Source organism: Mustela nivalis (assembly GCF_964662115.1).
Source record: "Mustela nivalis genome assembly, chromosome: Y".
Lineage (NCBI taxonomy): Eukaryota > Metazoa > Chordata > Mammalia > Carnivora > Mustelidae > Mustela > Mustela nivalis.
The window spans coordinates 22820463-22841696 of NC_139041.1; positions in this window are offsets into that span (position 1 = coordinate 22820463).

A 21234-nucleotide genomic window follows, 5' to 3' on the forward strand; every position below is an offset into this window, starting at 1 on the left:
AGCAACTCTGGGACTCTCTGCAACTTCCGTTCTCTTTTGCTCTGGAGTTTACCTTGCAGGCATTAGGTTAATTTCCTCCCCACTACAGTTGTTGTGGTCATCTTCCTGTTGCCTTCATGCTTGAAAACAAGCATGAGGTTATTAGACATTACTACCATCTCACACTCCTCCATGTCACCGCAATTCGTAATGAGACATAAGCAAGAAGGAATTCTTCCACTTGTCTCTTATGGCAGTATGCGGAGACCATTGGGCTTTGTCACATCTATCATTCTCAGAAAGACAACAAACAGATGATTTCACTAACTCATGACAATCAAGAAACATATGAAAAAGCAAGGGTATTGGGACAAACAGTATGTCTCTAATGAGGAATTCAAATGGTGGTGTTTGTTGGAAGTCCGTTTTGTGAGAACACGGGTTTCTTGAAGAGGACAAGAGATGACATTCCTTGCAGAAGATTTCCTGAAACCGATGGAATGTGAGTTTTCAAGGCATGTCAAATTGAATTGCTACCCACAAGAGACCGAATTCCATTCTCTCGTATTTTAATAATAATTGTGATGTGAAACACACACAGACCACACACACACATTAACACATGCACATGAACACACACATGAACACAAAGATAAGACATGCAAAAGATGGGGAAGAAGCGAGGAATCGTACCCATGAAGCAACCCCAAGAAAATACCATAAGGATGAAGGCATATAGAAACCAAGTGAGAAGCCAACCGAAATGAGAAAGTGAACTATTACCTATTATTAATACATTCAGTACTCAGGGCTAAAGTATCCCGTCAATACAAACAGTTTGTAAAAGTGGTTGAAATTAAAAATTAAAAAAAAAAAAGAGTTAGGAAAGATCCATAAGAAAACAACAAATATTAGACAAGCTCGTCCTTCTGATGTCCATAGGAGATTTCCGTCGACTATAATGATACTCATAGCTTGCATGTGAAGAAATCGGGAAGAGAGCCAAAGTGTTTGTGCCTAAGTTAGCGAGAGTGATTTTATGCCTTCGAGAGACAAAAGCTAAGCGGAAGGTGTTTTGTCTTGATGTAGCATCAAAACAAAAGAAACCTTGGAGAATTGCCAACATATACACCACGAACAAGGGTGTATCTAAACGTTGGAAGCCCATGAACACAAAGGAAGGGAGATGGCGACTTTTATCCACTACTGTTGGCAACTAGGATATCCACTTAGAGGATAGGACAGATCATCTGGATGGGAATGTGCTAAGGAATAACAGACGTCCACATGGGCTCTTGAGACCACCGGAACTTTGGGGAACCATGAGTTAGATTTCGTCTCTGAGGAAAATAAGATATGTTCCTCCCAGTGGCAGACATAACTTTTCCTATCGCAGGTCATGAGCTCGAGTCCAAATCCAGTCATAATTCCTGGAAGAGAAGTCAAAACCTATCCTGTGTACTTATGATCACGGAGGTATGAAAACAGAAAGATATCAGTTTCAAATTGCAAATACAGCCAGACGCTAAAAGTTGTAAAACAAAACACACTCACGAACTAGCAATGAATCCAAGAAAGAAAATCCAAAGGAAAAGAAGAAAGTGCCATGATCGAAGGAATTCTAAAAAACGTAGAGGATGATGCCAAAACTTTTTATGGGCAAACCATATAGTGTTAAATGCATGCATTTCCAAAATTTAAAAACACCGAAAAAGAAAGCCACCTAAAAGGACGACTGAAGGAACAGAATGAAGAAAAACCAAACTCCAAAGGTAACAGAAAAATTGAAATCATACATGTGATTATCAAAATTAAGGAAATATAAACAAACCAATAGGAAAAAAAATCAGGAGATCCCACACTTTGGTTTGAAAACAAGAACAAACCATCTAAGCCATTACTGGGAAACACAGGGAGACAAGCACACAGCTGACAGTATGAAACCAAATGACAAGTGGTAGAAATCAAAAAAGAATAACCTAAAAGGCACATCCACGCATTTATGCTAGCAAATCAAGAACTGATTGAAAAGGATAAATTCCGAGACACATAGAAACATCCAAGATTAGGTCAGGAAACCTTCAAAATCTCAGCTCTCTAGTAGTGACTGAAGCGTTTGAAGCAGTAATCCAACACCTGCCAACACACAGAAGGCCAGGTCCAAGTCATTTTCCTGGGGCACTCTTCTAAGTATTTAGCGAAGGCCTTGTCATGTCCTCTCATCGATTCCAGAGATGGAAGAGGCAGGTAGACTATAAGTCACAAGGATAAAGAACTAATTCAGAAAATGACATTTTAGGAATCCAATCCCATGTCATTTCAATAAGGAAAGATAATAAAAAATATAATGCTTTCCTTTTCTCCTTGTGACTTCCTTTGGTATTCAGAGGGCGGGAATGTTTTCCTCTGAATTTTTGTTGTTGTTGTTGTTGTCTGTTGAAAAAGCATGCCTATCATCCATCATCCGTTATTGACAGAGCATTCACGGATGCTTTAGTTGCTTGTATGTCCTAGTGCTCCTCCTAATATATGCCACAACTCCTGACCACCCATTAAGCATTTCTCTTTTCTGTAACCCTCAGCTTGGTTCTCAGAGTCCTGAGTCACTCCTGGTGGGTCTCCTTCTCTGACTTCTTGCCCTTCAGTTTTCCCTTACTTTACTAAGGGCCAAGGTATTCCTCCCGAGGCACACTGAGGGAAGCCATATGATATTTCCCTTTGTCTGCTTGCCTTTTCCATTACCCCTCACCCAGGCAAGGGACATTCATGTCAAGGCAAGGTCCAGGGTTTCATTCACTTCGATGGCTGAGGAATACTGTGGTGCCGAAATGGACCCAAACTTCCTGATACACTAGTCCTTGCAAGGGCATTGTGGCTCACTCTAAAGGTCTGCTCGAATGGGCCTTGCAAGCCATCAGTATAGGCCATCCCTTTCCTTCTGACTAAAGAGACTTGTTCAACATGTCTATACTCGTTACCACAAGTACAGTTAACTAATGATGACGACGGTTGTAGTCAAGGCCTCTTCCTTAAGAATTAGCTCTGATGCAGAATGTCATTCTCCTCGAAGACTTTGCAAAGTTTGTTAAGTTAAAGCCGGGTAGACAGAGGACAAATCCCTAGGCCGCGTGTTTTAGAACACTAGGAGACGAGGCCACAGACGGCACCATATATCGATGCCCTCACCTTTTTCCATGAAAAGGGACTTTCCGCCCTTTAGTCATCACTGACCCATAGGCTAATGACGCTGACAAAGTATGCTCTCTCCCACAGGATGACAAACCCCACGTGGAGCTCTCATACCCATGAGGCCTCACCGTTTCTTGAAATCTCTAGAAATTGTAGTGGAAATAGCACATCTTTCTGTCTCAGGGGATATGTTGGCCTAAAGGAAGGTATACTGAATGTCATTTTATTTCTACTTTGTCTCTAGGAAGGGGAAGTGGGACATTATCCCACAAGAGAACCTGAGTTCTTGTTCAGGCTCAGAGGGCTCCTGTTCTGTCCTTCCCGGGGCTTCATTCCTAAAGCCATAGGACACCAATTTATGGAAGAGGGACAGCTGCTTCAGTGAAGCCAGCATCTGTGATGTCACAAAGCTTTGAGGTCATAGCAACCACTCCTCATCAACCCACGCCTGATCACGACACTAGGCTGGAATATTCATGGGTGCGCTAAGAGGTCCTCAAGGCGTCCCTAACCACTGGACCCGCCTGGGTCCCTCACCATGGTAGTTTGCGAAGTGAGTCGGTGTCACATTCTCCATGACACAATTTGTAGTGTGTGGTCGTGACTGTCAGCACCAACCCTCTGGAATCCGGAGAACGGCAAGCATCCTTCATTCCATCTTAGCCATGACAGGCCAAGAAACAATCATACCGCCAGCAAAACCTCAGGGGAGGAAATACGAGCCCTGTGCAAGGGTGAGGCCTTTACACCCAAATTAGGAGCTCTTGAACAGGAAAAGGACCACCCAAGGAAATCTCAAAGTGAATCCATGGAACCGTGCCAAAGGCATGTCTAGATTCTTCCACAGCAAAGACACGAGTACCTCGAGCTTCTCCAGAAATGGTGCCAAGAAGGCATCCCCATCTTCCAAAACCATGCATCTAAGGCAGACTCTACACCCTAGAACCTTAGGTCCAGGATGGACTCATGTACTTGGAGTCCATAGGAGCCAAAAGAGAGAGTGTTGGAAGACACCCTTAGCCCAAGTGAAGCCATCTGAAAGACTTCCGTGCCCGTTTCAGGAAGACAATTTGTATGTCCAAAAGGACGCATTGAAGAGGATTCGAATGGGGAAGAACCTGGAGTACCCCCTCAGGGTGGAGCAGCTACCCTTTGTTGAACTGTATGGAGATTTGGCAGCACCAGCCTGCCTTCACCTCTCATGACCATCACCCATTGGCTTCATGCGATAAGCAAACAGTGCCTCTTGTGGAGATGGGCATGTTCCAATGGAGCCCCGAGAGGATGCACAATGTGTCAACACGGGGTCAATACAGCACAACAGACATCGGATGCTGCAGGTTGGTGAGGAGATCCAGGATGACAAAGAACAGGGGAATTAACAAGGAGCTCTGAGCGACAGTCGGGAATTTTAGGATGGTGGCAGGCTCTTGTACCTGGCTGCCCTCCATAGGAAGCTAGGTCAAAATTCAATAAAACATCCTCAGGCCTCAGTCAATTATTGTGCACTGGTTTTGTTTTGTTATATTGTACAATGGTGCGCATGCTCGTATTGGACAGAAAAGCATAGAAATCCCAGTCAGGGGGTGGAGCCGGAGAGGGAGAAGCTTACTTGAGACCAGATTCAATGCCTAGACCCAGGAATCCTGAGTTAATATGAAGGCCGCCTCTGAACTGATGGACATAACCAGGGACCCAACCATTGACCTCTGAAAACCTCCTGGTTCTAGACAAGAACTGCTGCTCTGTCATTGTTCAGAAATGCAGGGGATAAAGATTTTGGCTTGGGAATGTGTTGCTTGAGCTATCCGGCCTGCTTCGAGAGCTGATATAGCTTTTCTTCTTGAAGTCAGTGACTGGGCTATGAACAAACTATTCTCCGATGCCTATTTGCCTAAAGAGAATACCTCCATGCCTATATTTTTCAAGGGGAATGGAACTATGTCTTTTGGTGCTCTGCTTCTTTGGAAGGTGATGGCAGTCCTTGGTGCCCCTGATTCTGGACCTCTGTCTCTGCTCCCAGATGAGGGTCATTTTCAGCCCCAATTTCTCCAATCTACGTTCAGGGATCTTTTCTTTCTCTCACTCTTACTTCTCCTATAAGAGGCACCTCTTTCATTTCCGTGGAGATTCACTAAGCTCAATTTCATGTTACATCATTCTGCCTTCTCTATGCAGGAAAAAGACGGTGTTCTTTCGAGTCGATGTCTCACAAGCCTACTGATCTGAGAACTCCAGCCCTCAAGACTTGTGTTGTCAAGAACTCGTGCCCTCCAGACCGTCTGCATGTCACAGCTAACGGCAATTGTAAACAGGTCCTTGTGGGTTCCCAGTGTGTCCTGCTCTCCTGTGCCTTTGTCCTCTGCATGGGCTCATGGCCCTCTGATCCATTAACCAACCAAATGTCCCCTGAGCTGAGCCATGTCTCCAAATTCTCCCATCATCTCTGCGACTTCCGTTCTCTTTGGCTACCTTGTAGGCTTCAGGTTAATTTCACCCCATTGCAGTTGTTGTTGACATATTCCTGTTGACTTCATGGCAGAATACAAGCATAAAGTTATGAGACACTAATACCATTTCACTATCCTCCATGTCACCGCAAATTCATACTGAGACATAAGCAAGAATGAATTCTTCCACTTGTCTCATATGGCAGTGTTGCGGAGAGCATTGTGCTTCGTCACATCTATCATTCTCAGAAAGACAACAAACAGAGGATTTCACTCCCTCATGACAGTCAAGAAACATATGAAAAAGCAAGAGTATTGGGACAAACGGTATGACTCTAATGAGGAACTCAAATGCTGGTGTTTCGTTGAAGGCAGTTTTGTGAGAACACGTGTTTCTTGAAGAGGACAAGAGATGACATTCCTTGCAGAAGATTTTCCTGAAATGGATGGAATGTGAGTTTTCAAAGCATATCAAATTGAATTGCTACCCATAAGAGACCGAATTCCTACCCTTAATATTTTAATAATAACTGTTATGTGAAACATACACAGACCAACACACATTAAAACATTCACATGCACACACAAAAACATAAGACATGCAAAAGATGGGGAGGAGGCGAGGAATCGTACTAATGAAGCAACAGCAAAGAATATACCATAAAGGGAAAAGGATAACAGAATCCAAGTGAGAAGCCAGCTGAAATAAGAAAGTGAACTATTACCTATCAATAATACATTCATTACTCAGGACTAAAGTCTCCCGTCAATACAAACAGTTGGTAGGAGTGGTTGAAATTCCAAAACAAAACAAAACAAAACAAAACAAAAGGTAGAAAGGATCCACAAGAAAACACATATATTAAAAAAGCTCGACTTCCTGTTGCCCATAGGAGATTTTCTTCGACTATAAATATACTCATAGCTTGCAAGTGAAGAAATTGGGAAGACGTAGTAGAAGAGAGCCAAAATGTTTGTACCTAAGTCAGCGAGAGTGATTTTATGCCTTCAAGAGACAAAAGATTAGCGGAAGGTGTTTTGTCTGGATGGAGCATGAAAATAACAGATTCCTGGAAGAATTGCCAACATATACACCATGAACAAGGGTGTATCTAAACTTTGGAAGCCTATGAACAGACAGGAAAAGAGATGGTGACTTTAATCCAATACTGTTGGGAACTATGATATCCATGATAAGCACAGGACAGAACATCTGGATGGGAAGGAGATAAGGAATAAAAGACGTCCACATGCGCTCTCAAGACAACCTGAACTTTGAGGATCAATGAGTAAGATTGTGTCTCTGAGGACAATAAGATATGTTCTTCCCATGACAGACCTAACCTTCTCTATCCCAGGTCATGAGGTTGAATCCAAATCCAGTGGTAATGCATGGAAGAGAAGTCAAAACCTATCTTGTACTCTTATGATCACAAAGGTATGAAACAGGAAGATATCACTTTCAAATTGGAAATGCACATATTGGGAAGCCATATGATATTTCCCTTTCTCTGCTTGCCTTTTCCATATCCCATCAGCCAGGCATGGGTCCTTCATGTCATTGCAAGGTCCAGGGGTTCATTCACTTAGGCGATTGAGTTATACTGTGGTGCGGAAATGGACCCAAACTTCCTGATTCACTAGTTCTTGCCAGGGCATTGTGGCTCACTCCAAAGGTCTGCACGAATGGGCCTTGCAAGCCGTCGGTATAGGCCGTCCCTTTCCTTCTGACTAAAGACACTTGGTCAACATGTCTATACCCGTTACCACAACAAGTACAGTTAACTAATGATGACGACGGGTGCGTTCCAGGCCTCTTCCTTAAGAGTTAGCTCTGATGCAGAATGTCACTATCCTCGAAGACTTTTCAAATGTGTTTAAGGGAAAGCCAGGTCGACAGAGGCCTAATCCCTTAGCCTCGTGTTTCAGACACTAGGAGACGAGGCCACAGAGAGCACCATATATCGATGCCCTAAGCTTTATCCTCGAAAAGGGACTTTCCGCCCCTTAGTCAACACTGACCCATAGGCTAAGAAGCTTGCAAAGAACGCTTACACCCACAGGATGACAATCCCCATGGTGAGCTGGTCATTCTTGCAAGGCCTCACTGTTTCTTGAGATCTCTAGAAATTGTAGTGGAAATAAGTGACCTTGCTGTCTCCGGGACATGTTGGCCTAAAGGCAGGTATACTGAATGTCAATTTCTTTCTTCTCTGTGTCTAGAAAAAGGAAGTGGGACATACACCCACAAGACAATCTGAGTTCTCGACCAGGCTCAGAGGGCTCTTGCTCAGTCCTTCAGTGGCTTCCTAATTAAAGCCATAGGACACTAATATCATCATAAAGGGACAGATGCATCAGTGAAGCCACCATCTGTGAGGTCACAAAGCTTTGAGGTCATAGCAACCACTACTAATCAACCCATGCCTGATCACTACACTTGGCTAGAGTAATCATGGGTGGGCCAAGAAGACCCCACTGTCCCAAATCGCTGGAGCTTCCTGGCTCTCTCACCAAGGCACTTTGTGAAGCGAGTCGGTGTCACCTTCTCCAAGGCCCAATTCGTAGTGTTTGGTCGTAACTGTCAGCACCAGCCCTCTGGAATTCGAAGAAAGGCACGAATCCCTCATTCCATCAGAGCCACGACAGGCCAAGGAACAATCAGACTGAAAGCAGCAGGCTCAGGGGAGGAAACCCGAGCCCTGTGCAAGGATGAGGCCCTCTCACGCAATCACGGAGCTCTGAAGAGGAAAACGGACACCCAAGGAAAGCTCATGGTGAACCCCTGCAACTGTATCAAAGACATGTCTGGATTCTTCCACAGCGAGGACACAAGTACCTCAAGTGTCTCCAGAAATGGTGTAACAAGGACTCCCAATCTTCCAAAATGACCATGCATTCAAGGCAGACACTACAACCTAGAACCATAGGTCCAGGATGGACTCATGTTCTTGGAGTCCACAGGAGCCAACGGAGAGCCTGTTGGAAGAGACCAATAGCCCAAGTGAAGCCATTTGAAAGACTTTCATGCCCGTTTCAGGAAGACAACCTGTATGTCCAAAAGGACAATTGAAGAGGTTTCGAATGTGAAGAACCTGGGGTACTTCCTCAGGGTGGAGCAGCTACCCGCTGTGGAAATTCATGGAGATGTGGCAGCACAAGCCTGCCTTCACACTCATGACAATTCCCACATGGTTTCATGCGATAAGCAAACAGTGCCTCTGGCGGAAGATGGGCACTTTCCAATGGAGCCCGAGAGGATTCACAGTGTGTCAAAAAGGGTTCAGTACAGCGCGACAGCGGATGCTGCAGGTTATTTAGGAGATCCAGGAACATAGAACAGGAGAATGAACAAGGGAAATCTGAGCGCAGGTCGGGCATTTTAGGATGGTGGGGGGATCTCTGTACCTTGTTGCCCTTCTTAGGAACCTAGGTCTAAAGTCAATAAAACATCCTCTGGCCCCAGTCAATTATTGTGCACTTGTTTTGTCTTTGTTATCTTGCCCAAAGATGCACATGCACGTATTGGACAGAGAGGCAGAGATATCCCAATCCGTGGGTGGAGCTGGAGAAGGAGAATCTTACTTGCCCCTGATCAGAGAACCTACAGGAGACAATGCCAAGACCCTGGAATCATCAACTCAACAGAACGCAGGGCTGCAGAATGCTGTGTTCAGAGAGAACATGTGGTCAATGCTTTCTTCTCATCCCCTATGGGAGTATCTTTTCTCCTAGACAAAGCATCGTGGACTGAGGAAAGCAGTCCTCCAAGTGTTCCACGGTTGGGATTTTGTGTTGGCAGGGTAGGCATCCAATGTCATCAACTACCTCTCTTTGCCAGTAGCTCTGTCTTGATACTGCTAGTGCGAGAGCACAAAATTTTTATGTACCCATTGAGACACCTCCACAAACAATGCCTTTCACGATGCACTCCCAGGACTCACCATCTTCCCACTGCTTGCTTCTCCTGATATTGTCTCTGATCATTGTCTCCAGGCTCCTGCACCTGCTTGCTTGTTGTTTTCCTATGAGGGAAAAGGACGGTGTTCTTTCGATTCGATGTCTGCCAAGCCTGCTGAGCTGAAAATTCCAGCTTTCAAGACTTGTGTTGTCAGGAAATCATGCCCTTCAGACCCTCAGTGTGTCACAGCAAAGGGCACTGGGTGACAGGTTCCTTGTGGGTTATCAATGTGCCCTGCTCTCCTGTGCCTTTACCCTATGCATGGGCTCACGGCTCTCTGATCCACAAACCAACCAAATCACCCTTGAGCTATGTCTCCTACCTTGTCCCATGATCTCTGCAACTTCCATTCTCTTTCGCTGTGGAGTTTACCTTGTAGGCTTCAGGTAAAAATCGACCCCTTGCAGTTGTTGTGGTCATCTTCCTGTTGCCTTCATGGCTGAAGACAAGCATGAGGTTATTAGACACTACTACCATCTCACTGTCCTCCATGTCACTGCAAATTCATATTGAGACATAAGCAATAATGAATTCTTCCACTTGTCTCATATGGCAGTGCTGCAGAGAGCATTGGGCTTCGTCACATCTATCATTCTCAGAAAGACAACAAACAGACGATTTCACTCCCTCATGACACTCAAGAGTCATACGAAAAAGCAAGGGTATTGGGACAAACAGTACGACTCTAATGAGGAACTTATATGGTGGTGTTTGTTTGAATGCAGTTTTGTGAGAACACGTGTTTCTTGAAGAGGACAAGAGATGACATTCCTCACAGAAGATTTTCCTGAAACTGATGGAAAGTGAGTTTTCAAGGTATGTCAATTTTAATTGCTACCCATAAGAGACTGAATTCCTATCCTTCGAATTTTAATCATAAGTGTTATGTGAAACACACACAGACCACACACACATTAACATATTCACATGCCCACAAACATGAATACACAGAAGGATAAGACATGCCATAGATGGGGAGGAAGAGAGGAATCGTACCAAAGAATCAACCCCAAATAAAATACAATTAAGGTGAAAGGCAAATAGTATCCAATGATAAGCCAACCGAAATGAGAAAGTGAACTATACCTATCAATAATTCCTTCTGTATTCAGGACTAAAGTCTCCCGTCAATAGAAACAGTTTGTAGCAGTGTTTGAAATTCAAAAAAAAAAAAAAATGGTAGAGAAGATCCATAATAAAACAACAAATATTAAACAAGCTCGACCTTCTGTTGCCCATAGGATATTTCCTTAGACTATAAAGATATGTAAACCTTTAAGGAAAAGAAATTGGGAAGACCCATGATATAGTCATGCCAAGGAGAATATGGCCAAAGTGTTTGTGCCTAAATCAGTGATAATGATTTTATGCCTTCGAGAGACAAAAGATTAGCAGAAGGTGTTTTGTATTGATGGAGCATCAAAACAACAAAACCTGGAAGAATTGCCAACATATACACCAAGAACAATGGTGTATCTATACGTTGGAAGCCTATGAACACACACGAAGGGAGATGGCGAATTTTTCCAATACTGTTGGGAACTATGATATCCATGTTAAGCATAGAACAGATCATCTGAATAGGAAGGAGCTAAAAAAGAAAACACGTCCACAGGGCTCTTGAGACCACTGGAACTTTGGGGATCCATGAGTAAGATTGCGTCTCTGAAGACAATAAGGAATGTTCTTCCCAGCGGCAGACCTATCTTTGTCTATTCGGGTCATGAGCTCAAGTCCAAATCCAGTCGTAATTCATGGAAGAGAAATCAAAGCCTATCCTGGGCACTTATGATCACGAAGGTATGAAAACGGAAAGATATCACTTTCAAATTGGAAATATAGTCATACCCTAAAGGTTGGAAAACACAACACACTCACGAACTAGCAATGAATGCAAGAAAGAAAATCGAAAGGAAAAGCAGAAAGAGCCATGAACAAAGGAATGTCAAGAAACTTATGGGATGATGCCAAAACATTTTATGGGGAAACCACATAGGGTTAAATGCATGCATTTCGAAAATTTAAAAACACCGATAAAGAAAGCCACCTAACTGGACGTTTGAAGCAACCGAATGAAGAAAAACCGAACACCAGTGTTAACAGAAAAATTGAAATCATACATGTGATTATCAAATTAAGGAAATACAAACAAACAAATAGGAAAAAAAATCAGGAGATCTCACACTTCAGATTTGAAAACACGAACAAACCGCAGAAGACATTACTGGAAAAAAATAGGGAGAGAAGCACACAACTGACAGTATGGAACCACATGACAACATGTCAAAGGAAAAAAGAATAACCTAAGAGGCACATCCAGATATTTATGCTAGCAATCCAAGAACTGAGAGAAAAGATTAAATACCCACACACAAAGAAAATCAGAAGATTAGGTCAGGAAACCTAGAAAATCTCAGCTCTCTAGTATTGACTGAAGCGTATGGAGCAGTAATCCAACACCTGCCAACACACAAAAGGCCAGGTCCAAGGTATTCTCCTGGGCCACTCTTCTAGGTATTTAGCGAAGGCATTGTCATGTCCTCTCAAGGATTCCAGAGATGGAAGAGGCGGGTAGACTCTAATTCACAAGGATAAAAACCCAATTCAGAGAAGGACATTTTAGGAAACCAATCCGATGTCATTTCAATAAGGAAAGATAATAAAAAATATCATTCTTTCCTTTTCTCCCAGTGAATACCTTTGGTTTTGAGAGGGCCAGATTGTTTTCCTATGAATTTATGTTGTTGTTGTTGCTGTTCTGTTGAGAATGCCTTCCTATCATCCATCATCCGTTTTTGATAGAGTATTCATTAATGCTTTAGTTGCATGTACATCGTAGTCTCCTCCTAATATATGCCACAAGTCCTGAACACCATTAGGCAGTTCTCATTTCTGTAATCCTCAGCTTAGTTCTCAAATTCCTGAGTCACTCCTGGTGGGTCTCCATTGCTGACTTCTTCCCCTTCATTTTTTCTTCCTTTACTAAGGGTCAAGGTATTCCTCCAGAGGAACATATTGTGGGAAGCCATATGATATTTCCCTTTGTCTGCTTGCCTTTTCCATTTCCCATCAGCCAGGCATTGGACATTTATGTCAAGGCATGTTCCAGGGGTTTATTCACTTCAACTGCTTAGGAATCCTGTGGTGCCGAAATGAACCCAAGCTTCCTGATCCACTAGACCTTGCCAGGTCATTGTGGCTCACTCCAAAGTACTGCTCGAATGGGCCTTGCAAGTCGTGATTATAGGCCGTCCCATTCCTTTTGACTAAAGAGACTTGGTCAACATGTCTATACCCGTTACCACAACAAGTACAGTTAAATAATGATGACAACAGGTGCGGTCCAGGCCTCTTCCTTAAGTGTTAGCTCTGACGCAGAATATCACTCTCCTCGAAGAATTTGCAAAGGTTTTTAAGTGAAAGCAAGGTCAACAGAGGCCTAATCCCTTAGCCGCGTGTTTCAGAACACTAGGAGACGAGGCCACAGACAGCACCATATATGGATGTCCTCATTTTTTTTACTCGAAAAGGGAATTTCCGTCCCTTAGTCATCACCTAACAAAGGAAAAAGACGCTGAGAAAGGACGCTATCATCCACAGGATGACAAACCCCACGGAGAGCTGATCATACCCCGGAGGCCTCACTGTTTCCTGAGATCTCTAGAAATAATAGTGGAACTAGGACAGTTTAATGTCTCTGTGGAAATGGTGGCCTAAATGAAGGTATACTAAATGTCATTTTCTTTTCTCTTAGTCTCTAGGAAGGGGAAGTGGGACATTATCGCACCAGACAACCTGAGTTCTTGTTCAGGCTCAGAGGGCTGTTGTTCTGTCCTTCCCGGGGCTTCCTAACTAAAGCCATAGGACACCAAGGTCATGGGAGATGGACAGCTGCTTCAGTGAAGCCAGCATCTGTGATTTTACAAAGCTTTGAGTTTGTAGCAAACACTCCTCATCAACCCTTGCCTGATCAGTACACTTTTCTATAGTATTCATGGGTGGGCAAGAGGACAGGAAGCCGTCCCAAACCACTGCAGCCACCTGGGTCTCTCACCAAGGCAGTTTGCGAAGCGAGATTCTGTCACCTTCTCCATGGCCTATATCGTAGAGATTGCTCGTGATTTTCAGCACCAGCCCTCTGGACTCTGGAGAGAGGCAAGGATCCCTCATTTCATCTGGGCCACTCAACGAAAGCTCAAAGTGAACACCTGCAACCATGCCAAAGACATGTCTGGATATTCCACAGCAAGGAATGAGACCTCGAGCATCTCCAGATACGGTGCAAACAAAGCGTTCCGATCTTCCAAAATGACCATGCATCCAAGGCAATCTCCACACCCTAGAACCTTAGGTCCAGGATTGACTCATGTACTTGGAGTCCACAGGAGACAACAAAGAGCGTGTTGGAAGAGACCCGTAGCCCAAGTGAAGCCATCTGAAAGACTTCCGTGCCCGTTACAGGAGGACAAAATGTATGTAGAAAAGGACGCATTGAAGAGGATTCAAATGTGGAGGAACCTTGAGCACTCCCTCAGGGTGGAGCAGCTACCCTCTGTGGTACTGCATGGAGATGTGGCAGCACAAGCCTGCCTTCACCCTCTCATGACTATCCCCCAAATGGTTTCATGTGTGCCCATCTTCCGCAAGAGGCGGTCAGTGCCTCTTGCAGAAGATGGGCATGTTCCTAGGAGCCCCGATAGGATGCATAATATGTCAACAAGGGGTTAGTACAGCATGACAGACAGCAGATGCTGCGAGTTGGTGAGGAGATCCAGGAAGACAAAGAACAGGAGAATAAACAAGGGAGCTCTGAGCGAATGTCGGGCATTTTAGGATGGTGGGAGTTTCTCTGTACCTGGCTTCCCTCCATAGGAACCTAGGTCCAAATTCAATAAAACATCTTCAGGACCCAATCAATTATTGTTCACTGGTTTTGTCTTTGTTATCCTGTACAAATATGTGCATGCTCATATTGGACAGAGAGGCAGAGAGATCCCTATCAGGGGGTGGAACTGGAGAGGGAGAAGCTTACTTGCTCCTGAGCGGAGAACCTGAGACCATATTCGATACCAAGACTCTGGAATCATGAGTTGATTTCAACTCCGCGTCTGGTCTGATGGACACAACCCGGGACTCAACCACTCACGTCTGAGTACCTCCTAGTTCTAGACAAGAGACCTGCTCTGTCATTTTTCAAAAATGCAGGGGATAAGAATTTTGTCTTGGGCTGGTATTTCTTGAGCTATCCTGGCCTGCTTCGAGAGCTGGTATAGCTTTTCCTCTTGAAGTCAGTGACTGGGCTATGGACAAACTATTCACCCATGACTATTGCCAAAAGATATTCTTCCATGCCTAGATTTTCCAGGGGGAATGACACTATGTCTTTTTGTGCTCTGTTGCTGTGAAAGGAGATGATAGTCCTCTGTACCTCTGATTCTGGACCTCTGTTTCTGCCCCCAGATGAGGGTCATTTTCGACCCTGATTTCTCAAATCCATGTTCAGTCCTCTTTTCTTTTTCTCACTTTTACTCTCCTACAAAAGCACCTCTTTCAATTCCTTGGAGATGATGATTCCCTAAGCTCAGTATCATGTTCCATCATTCTGCCTTTTCTCTTAGAATTTGCTTCCTTATTTTCTTGGCCTATTCTTCTCAGTCACTATTTGGATCTTCCAATTATGCCATGTTCCCGTACTTTGCATCCAGTCTCCAACCAATCTTCTCTTCAGGAGCTCTTTATGTTCTTTTATCTTTATCAGTTTTGTCTCTGTGGTTTGAGACTCTTTGATATCTTCTATGTTTTTGGATGGACAGGGAGTATCCAGGCCGCTGCTTTCAATAAACCACCGGGCGTATTCTATATAGAGGTTTCACTCTGATTGCCTAGCCGTGATCATTTTCGTTCTTTTTTTCTTGGCATCAATTGATTCTTCCATTTTTTGTTTGGATCTATTTCTCTGTCTCCGATCTGTATTCGATAAACGCATTCTGTTTTCTAAACTGAGGATAATTTCTTTAGGAAGAAGAGATCCTGGAGTGACCATGGTCTAGACTTTAAGGTTTTGCGAGTGTGTGTGTTGTTTGTATGTGCGTGTGTGTGTTTGTGTGTGAATGTGTTGCATGCATGCTATCCACTGTGTGTTTTGGCTGACTCTGTCCTTGAGGTCAGTCATCTGTAGTGTCTCTCCTGGCCTGCCGTTTGATGTTTTTGGTGTCCAGGCTGAATATTCTGAGGTTTAGCTCGGTGGGCTCTGGTAAGTTGTGAAAGGAGACATTCCACCAACTCAGCTGAATGCAGGCCTGCAGAATCCTGTGTTCAGAAGAGAACATGTGGTCAAGGCTTTCTTCTTGTCCCCTATGGGAGAATCTGTTCTCCAAGGACTAAGCAATTTGGACTGAGGAGGGCAGTCCTCCAAGTGTTCCACGGTATAGAGTTTGCTTGTGATTTTCAGCACCAGCCCTCTGGACTCTGGAGAAAGGCAAGCATCCCTCATTCCATCAGGGCCACTCAACGAAAGCTCAAAGTGAACCCCCAAAACCATGCCAAAGACATGTCTGGATCTTCCACAGCAAGGAATGAGACCTCGAGCGTCTCCAGATACGGTGCAAACAAAGCGTTCCAATCTTCCAAAATGACCATGTATCCAAGGCAATCTCCACACCCTAGAACCTTAGGTCCAGGATTGACTCATGTACTTGGAGTCCACAGGAGACAACGGAAAGCATGTTGGAAGAGACCCGTAGCCCAAGTGAAGCCATCTGAAAGACTTCCATGCCCGTTACAGGAAGACAAAATATATGTAGAAAAGGACGCATTGAAGAGGATTCAAATATGGAGGAACCTTGAGCACTCCCTGAGGGTGGAGCAGCTACCCTCTGTGGTACTGCATGGAGATGTGGCAGCACAAGCCTGCCTTCACCCTCTCATGACTATCCCCCAAATGGTTTCATGCGTGCCCAGTGCCTCTTGCGGAAGATGGGCATGTTCCTACGAGCCCCGATAAGATGCATAATATGTCAACAAGGGTTTAGTACAGCATGACAAACAGCGGAATCTGCGAGTTGGTGAGGAGATCCAGGAAGACAAAGAACAGGAGAATGAACAAGGGAGCTCTGAGCGAATGTCGGGCATTTTAGGATGGTGGGAGTTTCTCTGTACCTGGCTTCCCTCCATAGGAACCTAGGTCCAAATTCAATAAAACATCTTCAGGACCCAATCAATTATTGTTCACTGGTTTTGTCTTTGTTATCCTGTACAAATATGTGCATGCTCGTATTGGACAGAGAGGCAGAGAGATCTCTATCAGGGGGTGGAACTGGAGAGGGAGAAGCTTACTTGCTCCTGATCAGAGAACCTGAGACCAGATTCGATACCAAGACTCTGGAATCATGAGTTGATCTCAAGTCCGCGTCTGGTCTGATGGACACAACCCGGGACTCAACCATTGACGTCTGAGTACCTCCTAGTTCTAGACAAGAGACCTGCTCTGTCATTTTTCAAAAATGCAGGGGATAAGGATTTTGGCTTGGGCTGGTGTTGCTTGAGCTATCCTGGCCTGCTTCGAGAGCTGGTATAGCTTTTCCTCATGAAGTCAGTGACTGGGCTATGGACAAACTATTCACCCATGACTATTGCCAAAAGATATTCTTCCATGCCTAGATTTTCCAGGGGGAATGACACTATGTCTTTTTGTGCTCTGTTGCTGTGAAAGGAGATGATAGTCCTCTGTACCTCTGATTCTGGACCTCTGTTTCTGCCCCCAGATGAGGGTCATTTTCGACCCTGATTTCTCAAATCCATGTTCAGTCCTCTTTTCTTTTTCTCACTTTTACTCTCCTACAAAAGCACCTCTTTCAATTCCTTGGAGATGATGATTCCCTAAGCTCAGTATCATGTTCCATCATTCTGCCTTTTGTCTTAGAATTTGCTTCCTTATTTTCTTGGCTTATTCTTCTCAGTCACTATTTGGATCTTCCAATTATGCCATGTTCCCGTACTTTGCATCCAGTCTCCAACCAATCTTCTCTTCAGGAGCTCTTTGTGTGTGTGTGTGTGTGTGTGTGTGTGTGTGTGTGTGTGTGTGTTTGTGTATGTTTATGGCATGCATGCCATCTGCTGTTGTGTACGTCTGACCCTTCCTTGAGACCAATCAACTGCTAGGGCCCTCCTTTCCTGACGTTTTATGTGTTTTTGGTCCGGGCTGAATATGCTGAGGTTTACATAGGTGGGCTCTGGTGTGCCTGTGAAAGGAGACATTCCACCAACTCAAAAGAATTCAGGTCTGCAGACTGCTGTGTTCAGAAGAGAGCATGTGGTCAAAACTTTCTTCTCGTGCCCAATGGGGGAGTCTGTTCTCTATGGACTAAGCATCTTGGACTGAGGAAGTCCAAGTCTCCATGGAAGTGCTCCAAGTGCTCCATGGTTGGGATTTCGTGTTGGCAGGCTTGGCAGCAAATGTCCTCACTGTCCTTCTTGGCCAATAGCTCTGTCTTGATGCTGCTGGTGAGAGAGCCCAAAACTTCTTATGCCCCCATTGAGTCATTTCCACAAACAATGCCTCTCATGGATGCACTGCCAGGTCCCACCATCTTCCCAATGCTTCTCCTGGTATTGTCTCTGATCATTGTCTCCAGGCAGTCTGCACCTGGTTGCTTCTTGGTGTCCTATGCAGGAAAAATGTGGTGTTCTTTCAAGCCGATGTCTGCCAAGCCTACCGATTTCAAAAATCTAGCCCTCACAACTTGTGTTTCAAGAACTTGTGCCCTTCAGATCCTATGCTCATAACAGCCCATGGCACTGGGATACAGGTTTCTTGTGGGTTCCCAGTGAGCCATGCTTTCCTGTGCCTTTGTCCTTTGAATGGTATCTCTGCCCTCTGATGCATGAACCACACAAATCTAGACTGAGCCATGTCTCCAACCTTCTGCCTTAGTCTCTGTGCTTTCCATTCTCTTCACTGTGGAGATTACTTTGTAGGGTTCAGGTCAATATCCACCCCATTGCAGTTTATGTTGTCCTCTTTCTGTTGCTTTCATGGCTGAATACAAACACGAGGTTATTAGCCACTACTACCATCTCACTGTCGTCCATGTCACAGCAAATTCTTACTAAGACATAAGCCAGAATGAATTCTTCCACATGTCTCATGTGGCAGGGTTGGGGAGACCATTGGGCTTCATCACATCTATCATTCTCAGAAAGAAAACTGACTGTTTGTCTCAGAAGGACAAAACCAGAAGATTTCACTGCCTCAAGACAGTCAAGAAACATATGAAAAAGCAAGGGGTATAGGGACAAAAAATCTACTCTTATGAGTCACAAAAATTTGGTGTTTGTTTGAAGGCAGTTTTGTAAGAATATGTGTTTTTTGAAGAGGAAACTAGATGACGTCCTTTGCAGAAGATGTTCAGAAATGAATGGAATGTGATTTTTCAAGGCATCTAAAATTCAGTTGCTATCCTTAAGCGACCGAATTCTTATCTCTTGAAATTTAATTATAAGTGTTATGTGAAACACACACAGACCACACACACATTAACACCAGCACATGCACACACAACTGAACACACTCACATATAAGACACGCAAAAGAGAGAGAGGAAGTCAGAATCACACTAAGGAATCAACCCCACAGAAAATACCATAAAGGGGAAATGCAAAGAGAATTCAAGTCAGAAGCCAACCAAAATGAGATGTGAACTACTTATCTATCAATAATTCATTCAGTATTCAGGATTAAACTCTCCCGACAATACAAACTCTTCATAAGAGTGCTTGAAATCACCAAAAAAAAAAGGCAGAAAATATCCATAAGAAAACAAAAATATTATAAAGCTCGACCTTTTCTTGACAATAGGAAATTTCCTTCGAATATAAAGATACATATGGCTTGAAAGCGAAGATATTGGGAATACGTAGGATACACTATGCCAAGGGGAAGAGAGCCAAAGTGATTGTGCCTACGTCAAATGGAGCGATTTTATGCCTCCGAGAGACAAAAGATTAGCAGAAGTTGTTTTGTCTTGATGAAGCATCCAAACACCAGACACCGCAAATTCTTACTGAGACTTAAGCAAGAATGAACTCTTCCACATGTCTCAAGTGACAGGCTTGCAGAGAGCTTTGGGCTCTGTCATATCTATCATTCTCAGAAAGAAAACTAACAGACTATTTCACTCCCTCAAGACAGTCAAGAAACATATGAAAAACCAAGGGGTATAGAGGCAAACAATAGAATTCTAATGAGGCACAAAAAATGTGGTGTTTGTTTGAAGGCAGTTTTGTGGGAATACGTGTTTATGGAAGAGGACAAATGACATTCCTTCCAGAAGATGTTCTTGAAACGGATAAAATGTGAGTTTACAAGGCATGTCAAATTGAATTGCTAACCTAAAGAGACCCAATTCCTACTTCTTGAAATTTAATTATAAGTTTTGTGTGAAACACACACAGACCACGCACACATTAAGACATGCACATGCACACACACACGAACACACACACAGATAAGACACACATAAGATGGGGAGGAAGTGAGAAATCGTACTAATGAAGCATCCCCAAAGAAAATACCATAAAAGGGAAAGGCACAGAGAATTCAAGTCAGAAGTCAACCGAATTGAGAAAGTGAACTTCTTACCTAACAATAATTCATTCAGCATTAAGGGCGAAAGTCTCCCATCAATACAAACATTTTGTAGGAGTGGTTGAAATTACAAAAAATAAAATAAAATAAAATAAAAGGAAATAAAATAAAATAAAATAATAAAATAAACCAAAAAGAAAAAAAAAATGAGAATAGATCCATCATAAAACAACAAATATTAAACAAGTTCGAATTCTGATGCCCATAGGAGATTTCCTTTGACTATCAAGAACACATAGCTTGAAAGTGACAAAATTTGGAAACGTAGGTTATGCTCTTGCCAAGGAGAAGAGAGCCAAAGTGATTGTGTCTAATTCATCTAGAGTGATTTTATGCCTTTGAGAGACAAAAGAGAGCAGAAGTTGTTTTGTCATGATGGAGCATCAAAACATCAGATACCTGGAAGAACTGCCAACATATATACCAGAACATGGCTATATCTAAACGTTGGAAGCATATGAACAGAGAGGAAGGGAGATGGGGACTTTAATGCAATATTGTTGGGGACTATGATATCCACGTTAAGCACAGCACAGATCATCTGGATGGAAAGGTGCTAAGGAATAACAGACGTCCACATGGGCTCTCGAGACCACCTGATCTTTGGGGATCCATGAGTAAGATTGTCTCTGAGGACAGTAAGATATGTTCTTCCCAGCGGCAGACCTAACTTTGTCTATCGCAGGTCCTGAGCTTGAGTCCAAATCCAGTCTTAATTCATGGAAGAGAAGTCAAAACCTATCCTGGGCACTTATGATCACGAAGGTATGAAAATGGGAAGATATCACTTTCAAATTGGAAATACAGCCATACCCTAAAGGTTGGCAACCAACACACTCATGAACTAGCAATGAATGCAAGAAAGAAAATCCAAAGGAAATGCAGAAAGAGCCATGAACAAGGGAATGTCATGACACATAAGCAGTGATGCTAAAACATTTTATTTGGAAACCATAAAGGGTCAAACGCATGAATTTCCATAAATTTAAACACACACACACACACACACA